Raw genomic sequence first — 24,340 nt, forward strand, 5'->3', positions numbered from 1 at the left:
TTATTTTACTTTATTTCAGCTGGTGTTTAACACCTGTGAATCTCTACAAAGTGCAAAGCAATCACTTTCCCCTTCAACACCTGTAATTGCAATTTGTGAGAGTCCAGCTAATTTTATGACACAGAACACCTGTATTCATCTCCATATTAATAGAAAACAGGAAGTATAAATCCCAATTTTCCCGCAGACTATGTCATTTCAGATTTTCCTTCAGGGAAAGCCTGTCCGCTGCACATTAAAATATTGTTATACTCCCACTCCTCCCCTGACGGAGAGTCCTATCGAGATTAAATCAGATATCATAATTATGAATGTCACCATATCTACATCACTACGTTTGACACTTGTAATATCCATATGTGCCGTTGCACATTTAAGTTCCGTCGTAAAGGTGCTCCTCTCCCTGAGTTATAGTATCAAATGATATGGCCCTGGAATCCAGCTGCCTTCCCTTAATCATGGAAATAAATGAGGAACAACCTTGTATAGGTTTTCCATAACCACATTAAACCTAAAAGTTTGAACGGTGAACTCAAAAACTCTCAATTCAGCTTTTCAGCTTAGAAGTCACAGCCACCAAGGTCTGCATCAAAATTAATTTGCCTGTTTGACAAAACTATGCAACTGAAATTATAAGGTAATCACAAGACTTAATCTGTTTGTCACTGACATAATTATCATAGTTATTTGGTCAGAATGTTTTACTGAAATGATATCTAGCTTCTGAGATATGTATACACCTCTTGTACATCATGTTAGTATCTTTTAGAGAGAACAGGTGAATAATAAGTGAATAGGAGAATATATACACTATTTGAAAAGCCAAGCATTACACCACCCTCACTTAACGCAGTAAGTCCTTGTAAGGCTCGATGTTGAGAATCTGAGGACACCGTGTGCAGGCCACAGCACCTCATTAGGAACAATCTGTACCGTCGGATAATGAACTTAAGACAATGCTAATTAATGGAAGAGAACAACGGCGTTTTACATTATTTTATTTTTTTTAAAGCCGAGCCTTGTCTTGTACGACAGCATTAAGCCCACCTTAAGACCGCTCAAGATTCGGAGCCGGCGGTGCTGGGTTCCCGCCCCGAGTGGGATCGGGGGGCCGGGTCGGCAGGCGCCGCTCCCAGGAGCGGCCCATACATTCACCTGTGACAATTCTTCCCGGCCCAGATAAAGCCGAGGAAGTCTCTCAAGGACTCCGCTCCGGGAGAGAGAGGACCCCCCCCACCACCACCCCCAACACCCCCACACCCCCCCCCCACCCCCATGGGACCAGGTGTCAAAGTTGTCTATCAGGGGCTTGAAAGGAGAAAAGGAACGCTTTGGCGGGCGCCATTGTGCGGCCGTTGTCACTGACTGATCAGGCCCATTTAGCGGCGCTTTCACAGTGAATGAAGCCACCTGAATAGATGAAAGCGAGACAGTCTCTCTGACAAACAAGGGCCGCCGGAATATTCATGGAGGGGGTCTGCGGCGGTAAGATTAATGTATTAGAAATTAAAATGGGGCCCGGGACGTATGATCTTGCTCTAACACTTGGCCAGACCTGTGTCACCCAAACGCGAGAACGCCCGAAGTCGGAGAGAGGAAACGCTTGCCAAGGTGGAAGGGAATCATTAAGCAGGGGGCCCCCCCTGCCATTGTGTGAGCGGAATAATCAAACTTCCTGCCACGCTGACAATGAATGATTCCGGAGCCATTTGCAATGTTAACGGGCACCTATCTGGGCCATCCGCGCTTTTATGATAAGGGCCACAAATATGCATTTCAACAGTCTGAACAGACGCCTGGTTCACCGGCATTTCAAAGGACACCTGTCACTCATCTGGAAAGACCTGTCAGTCTCAGTCGCTCGCCGGTGCCAGAAAAATGGCCAAAAAAAGATAATCTTCACCTTCTTTTTTTTCTCCCCCCCTTTTCGCCTCCATCTCTTTCAGATTGTAACAGTTACATTTGCCAGAGAGTGACAAGTGATTTACACTGAAAAATAGATTGTGTTTAAACTAAAAAAAGGGTTTATTCTCTTAGGCAGGCTTATTCTTTGCTGGTTTACAACTGTATCAAATATACTATCGAAAATGTGATCTGAGCTACACAGAATGGCATTATGCTTGGTATTATAAGCATTAGACCGGCCTCTGAGCTCAAAGGTGACGCTGATAATTCATATCTTTCCAAACAGTCCTGCCAAGTGAGACTGGCAAAGAGCTAGCTATGAGCTGTTAATGTGTGCTAACCCTATGGATCTGCATCTCTGAAAGTTCAACCACCCACCAAGTTTTACCATTCAAACGGGTCATGATGTCTCTTATCAAATGCATAGCAGAAATCAAATGCATAACAACTGTGATGTAATCCCCAAAAATAAACATACACACATATAATGCACAAAATTACATGGCAACATTTTTTCATCTCTGAGTTGACATTTGGCTGTGCGTGGGCTGTAACAGTATTTTATATAGATAAACTAATACGATATGCAACACCTGAATTACAACGAGTAAATATCTAATTTTTTTCTATTTTACAATGCACTCTAAAAATATGCCCTACAGATAATTTAACAAGAGCATATTATACTCTAAGGCAATTACTACACTTTCCATACATATTACATGTGATTGCACACAATCACACGTTCATTTGAACAACTGCAAATTCCAAAGTCTAACCTCAGAAAAAATTGAATACACATATATATTGTGTGTATATATATATATATATATATATATATATATATATATATATATATATATATATATATATATATAAAGAAAAAAAGAAATCTCCAGCAAATGCCTGTGCAGCGCCTCAGAGCCATTGTCAGCAGCAGTTATTTGGGCTGTTGATGTTAGCAGCACCGCTTGGCGCTGGGAGTTGCGGTTTTGCATGCAGGCCATTCCTTCATTAGGCCTGAGTAACTCGCCACGCCACCAGCTGTCCCTGACATTTACACTGCGTCGCCACTCGCCAGCGCAGACCACAGCAAGCGGGCCGGAACAGGACGGGGGTCTCAGGTTTTCCCCACAGGCGCTCCACGAGCCAAGCCACTGCCCCCCCCCCAAAACACCCCCCCCCCCCTCACCACCACCACCAAATACAGCACAGGCGAAGTGTCCCCTGTACGGAACTCGAATTTTCATCCAGGCCATGTTGATGGCTGTGGAGAAAGGTTTTTTCATGGGATATTTACAGGGAAGGAAGGGTCTTATTTCAACTTCACTGAGTTCCTCTGCATTGCTCATTATGACCTGATAATAAGAAATCACTTTGACTGTGATAATTGTGGAAGAGAGCAGAAAGATAAATAATTTGATGCATCAGCTGGTAACACTTTTCACGTTTTGCACTTTGTACCGTGCAGATGTACTGATGGAACTGCACTGGCCTCCCAAAGAAGTGCATGTTTAAGAGGACTCACACCAGTGGGTTTTTCTGACTAAAACATCTTTCACAAAGCACTTAAACAATTCACCATCACGATGTTCAGAATGTGTCATTGTGACATATCGAACTGTCCCAAACTTCAACTCTCAGCTCCGCAACAGTGGCTCTGTGTGTTTTGCGACCAGAGCCGACTTCTGGCATAATTTTTTGGATAAGCACCATAGCAAGAAAATGTGCAGGGCCGTGTCGAACATAAAAGAATGAATACAGTGATGTTTACCAGTGCAAAATTCCTCGTTGCCACCCCACTCCCCAAGTCAAAAAAAAAAAAAAAAAAATCCAAAGGGGCAGAATACAGAGTCTATGGAGTAAACAGTGGAAGTGCTCATTTCTCTCACATATTTTCCACACCATCTCCCCTCTCTCAACAATATTCTCATTGTGGAGAGGGAGGATCTGGTTCAAGATGTGACTGAACCCATGAAAGTTCTCTTTTAAGTCAGACTCCAGTAGGCCGGCCCAATGGCAGATAAACATTGAGTCATGACTCACATTTCCTGAGCCTTGTTGTTGTTGTTTTTGCCTCTTATGGGTTGTGTTTTTCTGGGAAACTGCTTCCCCTCTTTCCACCGAAACGCTCAGATATTTTCTGACATCCCTGTCATTGTAGCGGGTCTGTGGCCAGAAGGAGCAAACTGCAAGGCTCTTTGCTGTCCACCATTGTTACTAATTAATTATCAAAGTTTTCATACACATGACGCGCATACAAACTGAAAACAGAAGTCCATTATGAAAAGCTGGCGGGGGGGAGGGTGTGTGTGTGGGGGGGGGGGGGTGATTGTGAAGATAGAGATGGTATCAATCTGAAAACAGCAGCAAGAAAATACGTTTTTTTTTCCCAAAATGAATGTACACAAACCAATTTTGTCCATATACTTGATGTAACTAGATTGAACACTGGACTACTTTGTGATATTTCAAATTATTACTTTTGTCTGAATCCTTCAGGAAAACAACCTGGCAAAATTTCTGGAGCTAATGTGCACGTTTTAATACCTCTCTTAATGCATTCCGTATGTATATTGGGAGCGCAAAGAGGCGTTCCGCGGGCACCGATGTAGCTCAGCGGTCGAGCCTATCTAAATAGATGCACCGCCTTGTTGTATTCATTAAACTCACCATATGGATCTGTCAACACTTCTCGGAGGTGCGTTGTAACGGTGCCATTTAGCCCCACACAGTGCCATGCCAGTGGAACAAGTGCATGTGGTGCGTAAATGCCTCCCTACCCCCAGCGACAGGGAGGTCGGGGGGGTTTGGCGAGCCTCGCTCTGACGCGGCGGAGACCCTGAGCTTTTTTTTAACGGCCAGGCCCTGGCTCCTCACCAGAGGCAAATTTACATCAACTGCGGTTACACTCCACCTCGGCTTCACGACTACTGCCAGGGAACAGACCGAGAAAAACACAGAGAGATTAAAAAACACTGGGACTTGTCTTTAGAGAAAACAGGAAAATATCATAAAAATGTATTATAAAGAAAAATATAATGGTAATTCTGTCTTATGTTTAGCTGTTGTTTATAACTGAGTCAAATTTTTCCATTTTCAGTCCATGAGCTGGCATTCTTTGTGTACTTGTGATGTTAATGTGTGGTAGACCCTTCTGGCCTTGCAGTGTTCAGACTTTTAACAGTTTCACAAAGGAAGCTGAATGTGTAGAAACTGAGGCATTTTTACCTTTTAAATGTGAACCTGACTATGAGGTTTTCCTTCAAACGAGAAAAGAACAGATGTTGTGGTATCTGAAGGTTTGGGGGCACTAACTCCAGTGGTCGGACCTCCTGGTGCTATGTGCAGTTTGGCCTCCCAAGACAATATCTACCACTAGGAAAAATTTTATTATCTTTGATTACAGGTATGACATTAATTTCTGTTGTTTCAAGACTCTAGTTAACTGTCTTGTGGTAATTATTAGCTGGCAGATTTACCAACACAAGGAGGTGGAATGAAATTATAGGCAGCTTGCTAGCTACCATGGTTAGGTGAGAAACAAATTTAGCCAAAGCCACATATAGCTAGCTAATTTGTGCCAGAGGCTGGGAAGCGTGCCAGGGAGTGAGAGAGGGGCGGGACCAGGTAAGCACAGGCAGTAACGAGGAAAAGAGGTACAGCTGTGCCTCATTGACAATACTGGGTAAGGAGGATTAAGGACCCTGTGGAGGGTTACTTAAACTTCTGTAAGGCAAAGAGTGGCACGTGGATAGGGAGATAGCTGAGTCCCTGAGTATGCGGAGAGAGTGATCCCCTTTGTGTGTGTGTGTGTGTGTGTGTGTGTGTGTGTGTGTGTGTGTGTGTTTGCGTGTTTGCGTGTTTGCATCTCAAGTGCAGTGTTTTGGGGGGTTCTGTGTGTGTATGGCTTGAAACAAGATCAGATTGAAGTGAAGGAAAGCAGGAACCAGGCCATCCAGGAGCTGGTCAGGACTGAGGGAGTTACAGAGAGAGGAGGTTGGGGGTGCAACAGAGAAGCCAGTTACGGAGTACTGGGCCAAAGGTAGTGTTTCTGCATGATAAAGTGAGGGGGGGGCAATTGTGACCCAGAAGAGTGATACAGGCCCCAGTGGCATTGCGCGTGTGGGGGACTGCTCTATCCAGCATAGACCATCAGAGGTGGGATCGCAGCCTTGGTCTGGAGTGGGGCCACAGAGAGGCCTAGTGGAGGGTTTAGAAGTGATGAGGGTTTGTCATGCATTGACGGAGTAAAAGCTAAATTTAGCCAACAGGGGGCGTAGAGTGCCCAATAGTGACTCCACACATACCTTAGAGGGTGCCGGTACTGCTGGGAAAAGTATAAAACCAGAGGTTTAGAATTCCATTCGAAAGTTTGTTTTGGAAATGGTCACGCTACATTTGCATTGATTGAGTCTGTACTGGTGGGCTGTGTGGATATACTGTACCTGTTGCAGGGGAGAATGGTCATGGGACATCCCACAATGTATGACACTGGTTGTCTAGCAAAGGGTCTGTGTGCATCAATGCAGCTAATGAGTGAAGCTAATTTGTGAGCTAGGTGGGTAGCATTTATCATCACAGCTGTAGTTAACTTTGAAATTCTGTTAGTTTGAGAACACAGAATTGCATGATTTGGTGGGCAGTAGCTGGCTAGTCCCACCAACTTTGACCCTTCATAATTCCTCTGCATGTTTGATATTATATAATCCCATTTTTAAAAAGTATCTAAGTCAAGAGTCTATTTAAAATTGAAACCCATAAAAGCCATGGTGCTTTTAAATAGAATTGTAATTGACAGTTATGAATTGGGTTTCTGTTAATTCTGTTCATCTGTACTTCAATAAATGAGTCAAAAAACCTTAAATTTACTAATTTAATTACCTACCATCACAAACACTAGACGCCATCCTGGTAAGTCCCTTTAAAAGGTAGAACGTCATCCTACATTGAAGATCAACAGATTTTAGAAGGGGGGTTTTTATATGAAGCAATCCTTAGGATAGGGTCTCTGCAGCCCAGCTGGTCAGAGGGTCTGTTTCAGTATGTGCCCCACCTCAAAACCCTGAAATGGGAACCTCACACACAAGTGTGTGCCCTCATTACAAGACCTCAAGTCAGACATTATGAATTATTTCCATTTTTGGACAGTTCTGAGTTCTCCACTTGACACCTGAGAAGTCTGCTGTGTTGTGTCACTGAACTGACCCCTGCTATGTTTGAGGCCGAGCCAACAGTGACGGGGAAAGGACAGTGTGAAATGGAGAGAATGTACTGGTCAAATGTAATGTCACCCTTAAAGTTCGCCATCTGAAGAGAAAAATATTCCCCCCCTAATACTCACTATACTGTCCATAAAGGGGAAGGGTTGTTTCAACAGTTTTGTCTTCTGGAGTCTTGAACGATGTTATAGCCAATACACAAAAAAAGTGCTGCAGATTCATTCTACACCTCAAAACTTCAAGACCAAGAAAGTGTGCCGGTTCAGGCGTTGCCAGAGAGGACCGAAAATGGAAGCTCTGCTGTTGTTGTTGCGGTTGTTGTCTGTTGTCTTTGAATTTTACCCTCCAGCGGAAACAGGTATTGTTAAGCAGCGATGCACGACCTGCACCCATTCCGCTGCTTTGCCAGGATTTCGGAACAGGTGCCGTTTATCAATCGAACGCAGCCCATGGTACTCAGTCAGCTGTGCCATCCGATATACTCCAGGACCCAACGTAGCGAAGAGCCAGGAAACGTGCATCTTCGACAGCAGGCTCTTCGTTTCCCGCCGTCATCGCTTGTTTTAAAGCGGATAGACCTGCACCACCTCCGTACTCTGGGCTTCTTCGTGCTCACAGAGTAACGGACTACATGGGTGTGTGTGTGTGTTTTTTTTTTTTTTTTATTGATCAAAAACCCATTAGAGAGCATGCTGTTTTATATATCGGCAGCCTTTCCAGATTAAGACCTAATTAACCCCTGCGATTTGCTAGCGCCAGCAGAAATTAAAACACTGGAACCGGCAGGGTGGAAGGGGGCCAGCCGAAGACACTGTCTGTCTTCTCCTCTTTCAGAGCTTTATACCTGAAGCATAAAACGGAATGTGAGGGCCTAAGGCAGGCTTTGGTATTTTCAGCCCCCCGTCTGCCATGACCTGGACTGTATCTAACGCACCACCACTGAGGGTCAATGACAGTCAGAGGGGAACGAAAGGAGCTCTTGAATATCCTCCTTTGTCCTTAAGGTCCTCTCTGAGTAAGACTGCGCAGACACGCGCTCTCTCTCTCCCCAGGTTTGTCTTCTGCGTAATAATCTCTCTTCCTTCCTCAATAGCGAAATCAAGCCCCCCTGTGTCACGCACATTGTTACAGTGCTGCGTCTTCACAGCTCTGTAGGAGCGAGGATAAAGCAACGCAAATGTTCACTGTGCTCTGTCACTTCCTCTGCGACACATTATGGAGAGTGGGAAGGTGGGTAGAGCAGAGATCACAAAATGTCTCTCCTCTTCCATGGGTCAGTAGTGTATGCTGTCCATTATGCTTGTTATACTGTTCCGGGATCACAGCGATAGCAAAGATTAGCGTGCTTTTGCTGGTTTCACTCCATTAGCTGTACGGCTCTGATGATCTCCAGTCTGCAAACTGTAAGAAAGTGAAACAGTTGTGAGACATCATGCAGCAATTAAGCAGCCAAGGGCCTGGCCCTGTAGCATCTCCAAAAAAACTAGAAAATGCTGACACCAGTATAACTGAGTAGTTCCTTTGTACAAATTCAATTTCCATACAATGGATCGTATTTGACTTTCAAAGGCAGAATAATATTTTGTTCACAATAATGTTTCACACATTTTGTTCACAAGAGGACAAGGCACACAACCTCAAAAATGTACACTGCTAGATGAATTTCAAACCTGACATTGCCAGCATCCTTTCACTATACTGCTTCACATGATGAAAGCACCTTGTTAAATAAGTCACAAATATCCCTGTATCAATAAACATCACTAGCAGGTTTTATTTTGAGTATACTGTAAATTATTGTGACATCATTCTGTACTTGATTTACATCGTACACACTGAAGAATTTATTCTGTAGAAGACCACATCATGCAGATCTGTAGGTCAACACACTGATTCTGTCTGTAGAAGTAAACCAGTAACTACATATTTTACATTTTTACAGAAAAAATATAATACCATTTGCACATTGCTACATGATAATATGTCTTAATTAGCTGCTATAAATTAGCATATGTGGATTTTCATGAACAGAATGCCACAAAAAAACTGTTTTTTTTTTCTAATTTGCGTTATGCTGGTTCTCTTTGTCAGATCATTTTCATATTGAGCTTCCTGCTTGGACAGTGTGAGATAATGAAAATAACTTCAATTAATTTAATTAGCAATGCTGGTAACAGCAAAAGAGAACATACATGTATAAACTGAAAGTCCTTCATAGCTGTGGTAATAATAATAATGATGATGATGATGATGATAATGTCACTTTTTTCAGTCAGCTACACAGTTCGTGGCATGTGAATGTATGTAAGCGCTCTGAGCTATGAACATGGGAGGCTTGCCGTGGGTCTCATGTTTTAAGGAAGAGCAAACACAGAGCCGGGGGGGGGGGGGGGGGGGGGGCAAATGGCATGCCTCAGTGGAGAGTCTGGACTGGGAGGGGCCCCAGGGGAGAGCACTGGCACTGGGATATGGGGCTGTGCGCAACCTTTCTCTCCAGCACCACGCAGTGCATATTACCCACAATCGGGAGCATCGGGACATGCGCATATTAATGCGCCTGTTTAAACGCTCAGCAAATAACTGTTTATTGGGTATCCGAATTAATTAAGAGACTGCTCAAAAAGCAAGTGTTCACCTCGATGGGAAGAAGGATTACACGGCAAAAGCAATGTCAGTGCATCTCTATTTCACTGAATGTTAAATTAAGCAGTGAGTTCCTTTTGTAAACAATCCTTACATCTGAAGAGTATGATATGCAAATGTTTTTGAGGAATGTTTGTTAAAGACATGGTATTATCTTACATGCATAGTCATATCTTAGGGGGAAAAAAATATTCACGATGCCGTCATCTAAAACAAGACTTGAAGATGAATATTCACAGATAAACGTAAGAGAACACTTTTGTAGCAGCTCAACCAACAAATCAGAAGTGATTATTCCGTCTCTGAGAGACGGGCTGTCTCTCCCCTGCACTCTGTCAAAAGGTCAATTATGGCCTCAAACCGCCAGGCGCTGACGCTGACCTGGAAGTGCCAGAAATGACCCCCGCAACCAGAGGCCCCAAAGAGTTGATCATCTAACATGCAGGCTGCCTCCAGCCATGGAAATCTGACATTTGTCCTTATTCAAATGAACACAAACAATATGCATCTTGGCCCCATCCCCACCCTCTTTGTAATATAAATACAAAGAGGCAGCCTCTCCTTTTTGAGTGGCCACCTCAGTATATCCACAGCACTCCGTCCGAGGGAACTCAGCCGGCAACCACTTTAATAAGGTTATAACGGCACCTCAGATGTGCAGAGCTGGTCAGTTGTGAATGTGTAGAGCTGTTTGTAACAATATAAAGCACAGCACATCACGTCTCTTTGCATTTGATTCCTACAAATGGGTGAATTATAAAAATCACATCAAAAACCTGCAAATTCATAACTATCACAGCCGGGTAAAGAATATCTCCATGTAATTAAGGACAATATGTGAATTCAACTGGACAGAAAGCCGACACAAACTGCTCTGCAATGAAAACTTTAGAAATGTTTCTACGGTGCTTGCATCTGATTTTGTCAAAGAGTAACCAAACAGGTTTATCATCATAAACTAGAAGGGGCCATTTAGAAAGGAAAGGAAACCTAAATCAAAACTGGATTCAATATTAACATTTCTCAGAAATGTCACTAGGACTGCTTAAAAGGCTTTCATTAATTTAAAAAATGTAACAAAGAGCAATTAGGGAGCGAAACTGGCAAAACAATGCAGAAAGGTTTATGCAACATAAATGAATGTATGCATGTATATGTATAAATATAAATAAATATATGTGTGTGTGTGTGTGTGTATATATATTGATATATGTTGCAGAACCTCTCCCCTACTGTACACTATATATAATGTTCCTTCAATTCAGTACATTGTATGTGGACTTAAGACAAGTCTGCATTGTTTTAGTAACTTTGCTAATTTGTTGCCAATGAAAGGCAAATTGTGCGATGGGCAATGCTCTTGCACCTTTAAGGTACAAAAAAAGAATAGCTTCAGTAAGCACCCATAACACTCTATAACAAGATAGTGTGTAGTCTCCCTGCATGCGAGTGTAGTACAACTCAATAGCTGTAATGATGGAGCAATCTCTCTTTTATCTAAAATCTATATAAATGGATGTTCAGAGGAGATTCTCTGCATTTAGGCAGCTTGTGAGACAGCACATCCTTTGTGATAGGAACTGCACATAGCAGATATCACAGAAGATCAAGCCCCGTAATTCACTCTTCAAGTCCAGACCGCATGACTGAGGGGCCACAGACAGGTGTAATAGAAGGTGGCCTACTTATCACAAACACAGTCTCACAAACCTGGAATCATTTTTCTGTAGAACAGGGTTACGTTGTTGACTAATTCAGCTTCATGTGAGGATAAATGTCAGGCGTACGTAGTCAAAATGTTGCTTCTGTTTATAAAGACACTGATCATTAGTGATCAGCGTGCAGGTACTCATCCTCTGAGTCACACATTGTACGCTTGTACCCACCACCTGTGAGATTCCGGTGGATATGCATACTGTATTACTATAAAGACAGCATTGTCATGAATCATGATAACATAAAGTTTGTTTATGGCTTATTCCCCTTCATACTGAGGGGAATAACAGTGGTGGAAGATTAAAAGCACAAAGAGCGTGCCCTGTGCTGGAGCATCCATCTGACCAACAGCTTGGAACGTCCATGTAAAAGGAGCCGTCTGTAAAATGCACTCGCCCCAAGCACCACCTTCCACTGTAAATGTTTATCCATGTGGACTTCCCATCTCTTGTTGTTTGGTCTGAATGCTTTAGGTAGAGGAGGCTGCTGATAACTGCGTGTCACAGTGCAAGGGCTCTTGTGTCTTCGGGGGATTTCATAGAACATGATCATAAAATGCACGAGCATGAGGCAAATTTTAAAAGGTTGACCGTAGAAAAGTATTGCATCTGAGAGATTTTTTTTTTTTCTTTATTTTTGCCACCACTTTTTTTTTTTAAATACACTTCACTCACATCGAAAACATAATACAAATCATTCTTTCCACACAAAAATCCAATCACTTTGCCCTCCAAAAAAAAGAGAGAACATATTACCAGTGAAAGGTGCACGGGGGAGATTGTTATTTCTTACATTCTAATTCACATCACAAAGAACGGACAAAAAAAACACTCATAGATTGGTTGGGTTCTTTAAGCCCCAGGCCACACCGGGCTCTGATATTAGTTTTAAATACAGATTGCTGGCGATATCACAGCTGCAAGGATGCCTGCCTTGGTGAACGCAGGCGGTCAGTGGTGCCTCACATCTCTGTCCGTCTCCGAAAAAACCTTTACTCAATCAAAAGGAAGAAATAAATGTCGTTCTCCGGCTCTGTCGACTATAAACTGTTATTGATCCCACAAATGAAATTTGTTCATGCTGATCGATCAAACACATTATCTTTCTCTTTTTCTTTTTTTTAGCTTGGCTCTAGTCTATTACCAGCAAGTGGAAACTCAAAGAGTGTCAATAAATACAGCTGGGTCACACAAGGTAGATTCCTTCCTCATAGCTGGAGGGAGTTAAAAAAATGAGTGAACATAAGCACTTGTACTTAAAGGTAATGGACCTATACCATGACTAAACAGTCGGTGCCTGGGGTAAATGATGCGGCTGTGTTGCACATAGAAAGCAGCATGTCAGTGCCTCCTCGTCGTCTTTCCTCCTCTGTTCACCCTGTTTAATATCCCCCCCCCACCCCCCCACCTCCAGTGTGAGCCATCCAGCTGGCATGTCCGTGCACTTGGCAGGTTGGAGGAACATGAGAATTGAACCTGCATCGCCCCCCGTTACCGGTATAAAAATATCAGCCGAGACCAGCAGCTGCACAGGAGACCAATGGGCAGGGATTCATGTCAAAACTACAAATGGCTGCTGGAAGGCGATACACCGATTGTACAAATTGGTAGAATTCCTGTGTATCTGCTGAACTGAAACGCAAAGAAGAGGGGGGGTTTTCTTTACAGACATGGACACCTCGTAACATTTCAACAAAGCACAAACAGTGCAGATCAGATTAAATGGACGTAACAGGAACATTTAAATTATGAGGGGTTCCCAGAAAGTATGCCCAACTTTTTAAAAAGTATTTAAGTGGCAACAATGCATAACATCTGCAAATGTTTTACTGATGCACATTTCTGAGCATAAAGTTCACATCCCCATGAATTTGCTCATTTTCACCTGAATTTTTTTCTTTAGATGAGGGGCATGATTTTCTAAAAGATCCTCAGACATCTACGTCTAGCCTTGTCAGTAATGAAAAATAATTACAGAATGACAGTTATGCAGTGAAGAGCTTATGATGTTCAGTGGTAGTCAGGTGAAACCTGAGCTTCACCATAACTTTCCCCCCCAGTTTCCTTGACACTTCTCCTGAATAACAGGAAGGTAACCAAAGCCCGTCCACTAACCAGAACGGACCTCCTGCCAAATACGTCCATTCAGGCTGCAGTGATGACAGAAACCTGGCTGATAAGTTCTTTATTATGGAAAATTATTTTAAACAGCATAAAATGTTGGAAATGCATTTTTACCATGTTTCTGCCACTATCACTCTGGCTATTGATAAGATGTCTAAATTTATTGCAGAATAATTCTGCGGGAGAAGAGATAAAAGGTTGCTGAATAAAATATGAGGCAAAGGCTGTAAATTGTAGCAATGCATATCATTTCATTCAAATGTAGGAGACAATTACCATCTGCTACACTCATCAGTTCCCCCTTTATGACTTAATTATATGTTTAATGCTATCAGATCAAGGAAAGGGCAAAACAGATGAATGAGGGAGAAGCCGAAAAGATTCCGCAACAAGACAAAAGCCAGATGAAAAGTAACATAAAGGAAGGAATTGCTTTCATTTGCCTGAGAATAGAAAAAAAGTTAATTTAAATACAATATTCTTCCATTTCCTTTCGCCATTGTGTTACAATAAAAAATGTGTGTTTGCTTATATGGCTCATACAAATTTAACAAAAGGAGTCAAGTTTCTGAAAACTGGATGTCTCCCTGCTTCCTCTGCAAGCGCTTACCCTGAGTTGTTTGATCAGCAGTTGAGGCTTCACAGCTTCTTTCCTTATTTATGATAAAGATGTGAGTACATAAAAGAGCAATGATAAAAAATGAAGAAGGCATCACTGCCCAAGTCAAACTGTGTTTCAAAATCAATTATCCCTGTGTATACTGCCAGGTTAACAAGAGCCGACTGAATTGTAAATATAAACCGTCAAAGAAATACTTAAGGCACTTTGAAATGCGTGTGCTGCTTATTGCCTGGTTTCCACCTGTGAAAATCAGATTCAGTCATTTAAAATATATACAGCTTCAGAGGTTCTCCACAGTTTCACAAAGCCACTCTCTGAGCACCATTGAATAAAGTAAGCTGCAGAGTAATGCATTGATATCCTCTCCCCTGTGCAGGACAAATATGTGATATTAAACGGGATGTGATTTTAATAGGGTTCCAGTATTATCCAATAACACTGGAACACAGGAGACCAAAGGACTGCATTTTAACTGTGCCTAATTATGTGTTTTTCCATTAAGTAAACAAAATAATTTGAACTGTCTGTTATAACACATGTGTAGTATTAAATGGTAGTCTATCACTTCATGTGCAATATTAAATGGTGGTTTATCACTTAAGTCCATATGTTTTCAATAATCACACAGTGTGCCCAACCATGGCAGAATTGAGCAGAATGTAAGAAGTTGAAGCAGTGGTTAACTGCAGCTATACTTCCTTCTAGCTCATTGCATTATTTTCCTACATTCCCTCTCAAAATTCGACTCTGATGCCAATGATGGAGACACAGTCAGCTATGCAACTAGCAGAGCAGTGGGAGCCTAATGAGGCTAGCGATGTAAGCAACATCATACAGCTAACCAGTGGTAAGTCAGACACAGGGCCGGCGCGATGGGGTGCATTGCACCCCCAGACGGACCTCAGTGCACCCCCAGTTGTCTCCTTATATCCCAATGTCTACATAGTATTTATTATGTTTTTTTCTCTGGGCAGACAACTGACCCTACCTGAGATGTCTTGACAAGCCTCAAACCAAATATTAGCTGCTGTTTGTACTTATTCTAAAAAAAAAAAAAAGGAGGCCATAATTACATACAGCATCTCTGCATATCCACTTAGCTCAAACCAGTGATGCTAAGTTTGTTTAGCTGATTATATCACTTTACCATTCTATTCTACTGACTTGGATTGGCTGCGTAGCATGTTTCTGTTGCTAATTATGGAACTGCACTTTTTTGAAAACTATACTCTTTAATGGCAAAATGTTATTCTGAAGGAGACAATAAACAGGTTTCTATGTGATATTAAGCATTCATTTAGCATGGAAGATTGGATGCAGTGGTGATTGGCGTGGCATGGAATAAAATCACATTGAGAGTGTTGTGATTAAGCTACATGATATGAATCAGATTCATCTGTATGATTAAAGAGTTGTATCAAGAGCGACAATTAAGAAACAAAAAAAGCCTTCATAAAGTCTTTTTATTACTCTACTGAGCAGTACTTCAAATACATATTAGGGCAGTGCAAACAGGTTCTTATATATTTGTTATTTATATGGTATATTGATGTATTGGTTGGTATATTGGTATTTAGTATCATTATAGCTTGGTATCAATATATACAGCTGAATATTCACTTAATAGACTCAGAATATGTGCTTGCTCAACATCAGTGAATCATCTGGGATATGAACCTGAAGTTGTTTTTTTCCTTCATTTTCTGTGCTTTTTTCCCCTTCACGCAACTCTCCGTTTTCCATGGAAGTGCCATTTGTACACTAGGTTTGTCTCACCATGACAGCCACTGCACTCACGTAGGAGCACTGAAGTGAGGTGAACACAAATCTGTGATGCACTCAGATGCAGCCAATGGCTGTTTTTCACACTGCAAGCCACGGCAGAGCTGGCGCTCATTGGAGGATAAGCCGCTGATGTCATCCAAGCAACTCGCAGGGTGCCTGAGAACGCTGAGATGAGAACACCCTGGTTGACCCATCCGTCTTGTCCGCAGCGGAGCAAACTCAATTTGCTCTGCAGCTGTGGGCTCCCAGTCATCGTCAGCTGATGACACAGCCAAGATGGAACCCATCCAGCAGAGTTCAGCACACACTCACTTAGCTGCTTGGAAGCACAAACCTGCATTTCTTACGGCTGTAAACCCAAATCCTCAATCAGCACTGCCCCAATCCCTAACCAGATCTAACGCTGAGAGAACAGCATGTTTGACCCTTGGTTTTAATACGTTTGATTTTTGTATTGACTAGTGTAAGAACAGTAGGAGAGACTAGAAGTGCCAGTTGCCTGCGGATCTGCCTTCATACCCCAATCCACACCTTCAGGTCCTTTACCACAAAAGGTCACCGACTGAAGAGAAAAAAATCATGTAGAGTTACATTTATCATATTGCTCACTTGGATATGGAGGCTGTATGGACCTGATAATCCTTAAAGTTGACTAATATATAGATTCCCATGTAAAGAATGTTGGTGTCCTCTAGAATATGGTGTTCTGCATTTATTTACTTTTATTTTACATATGAAGTTCCACATAACATTACCAGTGTACATGTTATAAATTATTAGCTTCAGTTTTCAAACTATGCTATCCAAGAGGCTCTTATCAGTGTCGGTCTTCCTTATGCGCTTTATTCATAGCATTGAAACAGACAAGAAATGGCGCGGTTCAGATTGTCTTACTGCTATCATTCTAACCAGGACAAACAATGATAATTTATCATTTGATCATTTTCATTAACTGTATTTTACATATGAATTAACTGGAAAGTTAAGTCAATGCCATTTACCCTATCGTGTATGTGATTAGCAAATATCTCTCCTATTTTTACTTTTATTTTAATGGATTATAGAGCCTGTTTATGGATGGAAGAGATCTGAACTCACTGAACTAACTTCACTCATCTGAACTAACTTCTAGTCACTATGGATTATGTCCAGATATAGACTTCTAGCCTTTCACATGGAGTATACTAAGAAGACAGTTTACCCTGCTCATTAATGGGATCCTTATGCATGACCTTTCATTTGTTCCTCTGTCTTGCATGTGGCCTAGTGGCAGCTGCTACAGGTTGGTTTGTAGGTTTTTTACACAGATCTGAGGTACAAGATCACAGTCACAGGCAGGATTGTCTGGTGATGATGACGAACTTGTTTATTGACATCTTCTCATTCTGGGTGGGCATAATCGTCCTACAAACATGCACAATGTGACAGATAGTTCATAATAATATTCAGTTCTTTAATTATTCAAACCAAAATTTCAAACTGCAAATAAGAAATGTCTTCACGTGCTGCATCCAGTGTTGGTGTAGAGCTGCAGATGGCCCTCAAAGGACTGCTACAAGGTTCAGCGAGAGTTTGTGGAGACAGATGAATATCGAAGGAAACGGACAGCTTTCAAATCTGCTATGCTTTCATTAGGTCCTTTATTACCCCCTGGGCCCATTAGACAGGTAAAATACTCATCAGCCAGAAGCCTGGGGTGTTATAATTCACTGCTATTTTTGCATATTTCTGGGGAGTTGCTCATTTTTAAAAGAACACTGTAATGAACAATTTTTCACATGGGCCAAAAAGCTGAGTTGCTCAGTAGTTGCTGAGAGAAGAGTGAACAAATACTGTACTGTAGCTGAGTTTGAAAAAATTAAAAAAGTTTGCACATTAAAATGATGCATAGCTATTCAAAACTGCAGATTTGACATAGACATGTAAGAGTTACCAAGAAAGAGGAAAAAAATTTCCCTTTTCAGCCACTACCTAAGACAACACACATCGAGACATCACCCAGTTAAAACGTGTTCTCTTTCAGCTTAGATTATAATGATCATGGTCCAAAAGTTTTGAGTCACAGACTAACGATTATAATAAACACATTGCAGATTTATATTAAACATAATTTATAGTATGAAATTAATTCATGATAACACCTCAAAAAGAGGAAACCTTGGACAAGAATTATTATTAAGAGACATTTAACAGTAGAAGCTGCAGTAGAAGCTTAACAGTAGAAGCTGGAGTTTCACTTTTCACTTAAGACAATATTTTTATTTTTTTAATTATTTTCAATATTTTAAATTTCCTTCATTGCTGATGAAATGAAAGAATGTGCACTTTAAATAAACAATTAGTTATGTGATTGTTTCATTCATGTCTAAGGTTATAGGCCTATTTGTAAAGGCTGTAAAGCTTGATTTAAGGAAAAAAAAATTTCAAATGTCTTTATAAAAACAATTTAAATAAGCAGTCCATATCTGAGAGCAATTCGGCTGGAGTATAAACTTCTGTTGAAATCTGATTTCAGACAAAAAGAACAAAAGCTCCATCTTGTGGCTTCAAAAAGTATGCAAATCATAAATGATACATATGTTTCCTGCCATCAATATTTCTCAACTGAGAAGTTTCTTTCCATACGCCAGCAGTTAAGTCCTCTGTGTATAACTATTAACTATTATTTGTCACAATAAATGACTTTGTAAGTAATTTGCCCGTTTTGCAATATATAATTGTCATGTACAGTCAATGCTAAATGAGCAGCATGTTCTTCCTGGAGCAAGCATGAGCGGTAATTACAGGAAAACGAGAGGCCCCTTTGACTTTGGCTTGGATTATGTCATCAAGAACCTGCTGTTCTTTCCATATATTATTGAAGATTGTCAGGTTCACACAGTTCAGCCAATCACCACATCATACTGCTGTCACTTATGCGGCTCTGACAGACAAGAAATCTATGGACGTTCACAGATATTGGTATTACCGGTGTTTACCAGCACAGATGAAAGGCAAGGCCGTTAATTAATTGAGCTCTGAGCATCTGAACTCATAGAATTCCTCTCTCTATCACAATGCAGCTTTGAATCCCTCAAGACCTGCGCTAATTGACAAAACTATTTTAATTGTTCAGAGGTAGAACTCCACAGTTATTGACGTGTCATAAGATAAGATAAAATAAAACTTTATTGATCCTGAAGGAAATTATTGTGCTGGAAATTGTTCACTTACAGTATCAAAAACAATGCAGCAATGAAGATAAAAATAAAAATAAAATATAATAGAATAAAATAGAGTATAAATAAGTAAGACACAGTGTAATGACACAGTAAATACAGAATGAAATATTCAAGTAATATTCAAGTCATATTCAATAAATATTCAAGTCATCAAATCTGTGGAACTCTTTGATCATTAATATTCTGAACAATCAATACCTAAATTCATACACAGTAATACCAAGCTGGTGCTCCATGAATGCATATAAACTCCCCTGCACCGAAAGAAGTCTTAAAGAGCTTAACAAGAAGTAAGTGATTTTAAATTAATCGCGCAAAGGTCTTCCTGATGGGTACCATCTGTCCAAACACAAGCTGAACATTCAGTACCTTTAATAATAATTTTAATGGTAATTAATTAAACTGCTAACACGTTACATACATCATAGTTAACACAGCGCCAAAATTACCACAGGAAATGTTATGAAACAAATTAGCTTTAACAATGAAAGAAAATTACTTCACATAACTAAATATTACACCCACTTCCTCTAGCCATATTTCTTAATGAATTCTCTAATTAATTTAATTCACACATTGTGCATAATGTGGAGCTGAAAATGTCAGTGGGTCAGGCTTTACCATAGTCTTTTGCTGGCTGTCTGTTTCAACAAGAGACATATTAGCAAAACATGACCTCTATGCAAATGACACAGACCAACTGTTGTAATTTTAATTCCAAGGCCTGATTAGCATGTTCTTTGGATATCTTTCAGACAATTTATAATGTAACATTTTACATGTGCCAGTGTCAATTTAACCGGAGCTGTCGTTGTCATCATTAAGCTGTCCAAAAAGTGTAGAGGGAATAAAAAAAAAAAAACAAAAACAAAACAATAAATAAACAGACTCATCAGAAAGTCAAAAGACATTATGAAACTAGTCGTTTAATCTTAAGTTTTAACCAAGGGACCACAGTATTGAAAGCACCGTATCTAAGCGAACACTCACTCTTCGCCCTCAACAAAACATTCTGCATTCTCTGTATACCAAATTGTGCCTGCTTCAGCTCACCCTCAAAGCGAAGGACCGCTACAGATGAGAGAGGGGGTGCACAGGGACAATTTTGTGTATTTTAATGAATCTGAAAAGACTTTTTTGGCCCGGCGAGTGAAACGGACAAAAAAGGCGGAAAAATAACACAGACGCGGGCTCCGGGCTGCGGGGATGTCCTGGGGCGAGTTATTTAGCAAAACAGAGCAACTGAAGGCAGAGCGCAGACGCTAAGGCCAGCCACCGGGGGAGCCGGCGCTCTGTCTCGCCGCAGCCACGCTCCCCCCCCCCCCTTTGAGTGACACTTGATGGACTGGATGAAGCCAATGGGCCCCTTGGGACGCGCCTGATTAGAGGCTGGGAACCTGGAACAATCCACGCTGAGGCCTCCCACTGTCTCGTTCCATTACTGGCCGAAAAGCTGTGTTGATATAGTTATTAATGGCGCAATATGGACTGCGGGCGCAAGAGTGATGTGAATAACCATCTGGGTAATGACAATTAAACAGACAGCGAGAGGATGCGCCGGTTAGCGAGTGAGGCCTCAACTAATTTCAGCATCACTTCAATTAATACTTACATGAGTCTTTGCACGCTTGATTATATGATGCACAAACTGCTGTGTACATTTCCTGATGACAGTCAGTGAGTGTGAAAGCATTAAATACACTCATGATCAAAAATTCTCAGGAAACGCATGCATCATCTTTCATCTCACGAGCTAAAGGTGTACAGTACAATTTGGCCTAGCGTGAGTTATTGTCATTTTGTACGCCCGCCAGCAAAGCAATCCGGGCTTCAAAATATTAATCACAAACTGAGGAGGCATGATTTGTAATTCTCTGTGGGGGTTCTTAAAGCCAGTAAAATACTTTCTTTAAGGAATGACTGGGTTTAGAGGAGGAGGAGGAGGTATGCTAGGAGGAGGAAGATCGTCCCTCACCAGCCATGACCTTTGCCCTTATCATGAAGATGAGCTTTACTAGCACAACGTAAGGGGATGGTGTCAGGATTATGCTTTTATTATGAATAATGAAATATTAAGTTTATCTGTAAGATGAAGTGTTTTTGGTTTAAATTTAGCAATAACAATTTAGGAAGTGTGATCTTTAACGGACAAAGGATATCATCCTATTAGGCTACATAACCTTTTGTTTAGCAGGCAGTCTTATTCAGAGGCTTCACATATTTTACAGTTTTCCTTGTTATACTTTAACACAGCTGGATATTCACCGATGTAATCTGGGTTACGTACTTTGTCCAAGGGTACAAGAGCAGAATTCCACCTGTGACAGAAGCAACAAATTTGGTTTACAAGCCCTTATTACCAGTACACCACACTGATACCATCCATATATATATTTACTAGGACCTGCTTATCTAATTGTGAATAAACAAGCCATGCTACTCTTTCTTGTGTTTGTCTGTCTTTATTGTGACCTCATAATCGAATATACCTCTCATTTTGTGATGTAACTGCTTGAGTGCTGTGCAGTGTAAGTAGGGTTCAGAGTGTCAAATAAATTATGCACCTCTGGAAAGGTGTCAGATTTCCGAACCATCACACCACCTAATCTTCTGACAATCCTCTGAAAAGCCTAGTGTCCTGGTTGTCAAGAGTGAGTTCACACCCGCAGAGGTGTTTTCTAAGGTGATGGGGAAAGATGTCTGGGTGTCAAAAGATGAACAGGTAGTAGAGACTGTGTACGGTTTAGGGCAAACCAGACAGCGTATTTACAGGGACTGTAAACAGTTCAAAACATAATCTCTCTTGAAATTATTTTTGTTCAGATCAAAACCCATCCGCAGCTCTTTAAGGACGCAGTCACACAAAGAGTGAGTGTTATGAATTAAGATGTTGTTTTAACACTGACTTTGAGGACAAAGGAGATGTGGTCCATGCTTACATGTTGGTGGGCTTTTGTACATATAGAGCTTTCAGATAGCAGCTGTATTCTGGTTACATTTATATATAAATATAAACATATAGTTGTTCTTCCCATGCCTTTATTCTCACATTAAATAAAATGGCATCATATTAAAACTGTCCCAGAGGACAAAGCATAGGTGGCCATCTGAAGTGGCTGAGCAAGGCTGTAACTGAGAGATACATCATGTCCGTGGACATGGCATGCTTTACGACACCTGTTTTGCGCTGAGGCGAGAGAAGAGGAAGTCGAGAGCAAATAGGGTAACAGGGAATAATAAAAATTCCGCAACATGAAATGGCTGCATACATTCACTCGCCCCATGTTTAACTGGAAACAGTAAACGATGCACTCTGAAGGAATCGCCTCTGAGAAGCGTCAGTCAGAGCATACACGCACTAATCTAAAGAACTCTTAAAAAAGGAACCAATGAGAACGGCAGTTTAAGCCACTGTAGTGCCACAATCTGCCACAAGAGGACACTGTTTGTTTGAGAAAGAAAAAGTTCAAAATGCAGTCCTGAACACCTTTGAAATAATGTGATGTCATTTTCTTGTTGTATCATTTATGCTGTCCTTTATACAGATGGTTCATTTATTCATTGTGTAGGAACAGTAAAGGTATGTCTTTCTGTTAAATTTCATTTTTTTTTCTTTTTATTTTTTTTTCCATAAAACATGTTGCATGATCAATGCAAGGCTGCAACAAGAAATATTTGTCTCAAGTAGTTTAAAATTTTAGTAGCTCAAATTTTATTTGAAACAACACACTGTCCATAAATGGTAAACATCTGTGAGACACCATTGTCTCCCACCAATCACCACAACCTCTTACTGCCCAACATTGCTCATCAAGATAGCCCCATAATGAGCAGGTACTTTCAGCATGAAACCTGGGTAGTGCTTTAGTTGAGCATATCGAGGGCCTACACTGGTAGACTAAACAATTTTGGAACAGGAAAGAAACAGAGACCATGTTATTAGTATTTATTTATTTGAAAATTTAGCACAGCATACCTGGTTGGTTCAGGAGGCACTCAGGATGAAAAACACTGATCTAAAGCATGCATCATTCACTTAACTACTTTAAAGAATGTTCCTTTACATCAAAGCAGTACTGATGGAAAAAATAAAATGTGTGATATGTCATAAACCATTTAAAACAATACAGACATTGCAGCCTTATCAGGAGGACTGCATGGAAATCTTGCCATGCATTGATCTGTTTCATACAACCTCTGCTCTGAGCTTTGGAAAGTTTCGGTTTTGAGTCACCGCAGGCTTTCAGTCCAGGCTTTGGGTGCGCTTCCATTTCGCTTGGAAAAACATTCTATTTCAGACACATCCCTCTCCTTCACCTCTGGTTCTGCCATCCAGTTTATTCTTCATGAGACTGAAGTACAAATCGTCCTGATTGCCACGGACTGCACATGTTGATACTGGGTTTTCTTCCAGAATACAAGATTGTTTTGAGAGACACTTTGACTTACACTTTAAACCTACAGACATTTGAATTTGCTGTTGGTGAAAATGTTTCAATCACTGCTGATTTACTCAGTAACGTAAAAATCTGCATCAAGGAACTACTTGCACATAAACTTTGGTGTCATTTATGACAAATCCTTGCTCAGCAAGCAGTATCAGTGAGGCAGTGATCAAGACAAGGCAACAAGATTTAATGGATTTAGTGCCAGACCAAAAAGGTTAACTGAATTGGGTCACCATTTTTACAGATCATTAATATTCCTTATTCCTTAAATTACATTAATTATATACTAACACAACTACAACAGAGCATATATACCTGCTTATATATCTGTTTACAAATTTACTAACACATGTTTAGTACAAATTCTGCTATAAATCTATAATAAACCTAAACATTTGATTCTGAGGGAACAGAGGCTGTGCATTCAAAATATATGCACAGTTCATGTTAAACAGAGACAACAGTATTGTGCATTATGAAGATTTCCAGCAGAATACTATACCTGAACAAGACAAGATGTATCTAAAACAATATAAACTACTCCTGTTTGTGAAAAGTCTGTTGACTATATGTAACCCACATTTAAATGACGCATATATAAATCCTGTCAATGGCATTAAGTAATGTTATTCCAGTTCATACAATCCATCCTAAC

Source organism: Megalops cyprinoides, chromosome 11 (genome assembly GCF_013368585.1).
Source record: "Megalops cyprinoides isolate fMegCyp1 chromosome 11, fMegCyp1.pri, whole genome shotgun sequence".
In the NCBI taxonomy this organism is placed as follows: Eukaryota; Metazoa; Chordata; class Actinopteri; order Elopiformes; family Megalopidae; genus Megalops; species Megalops cyprinoides.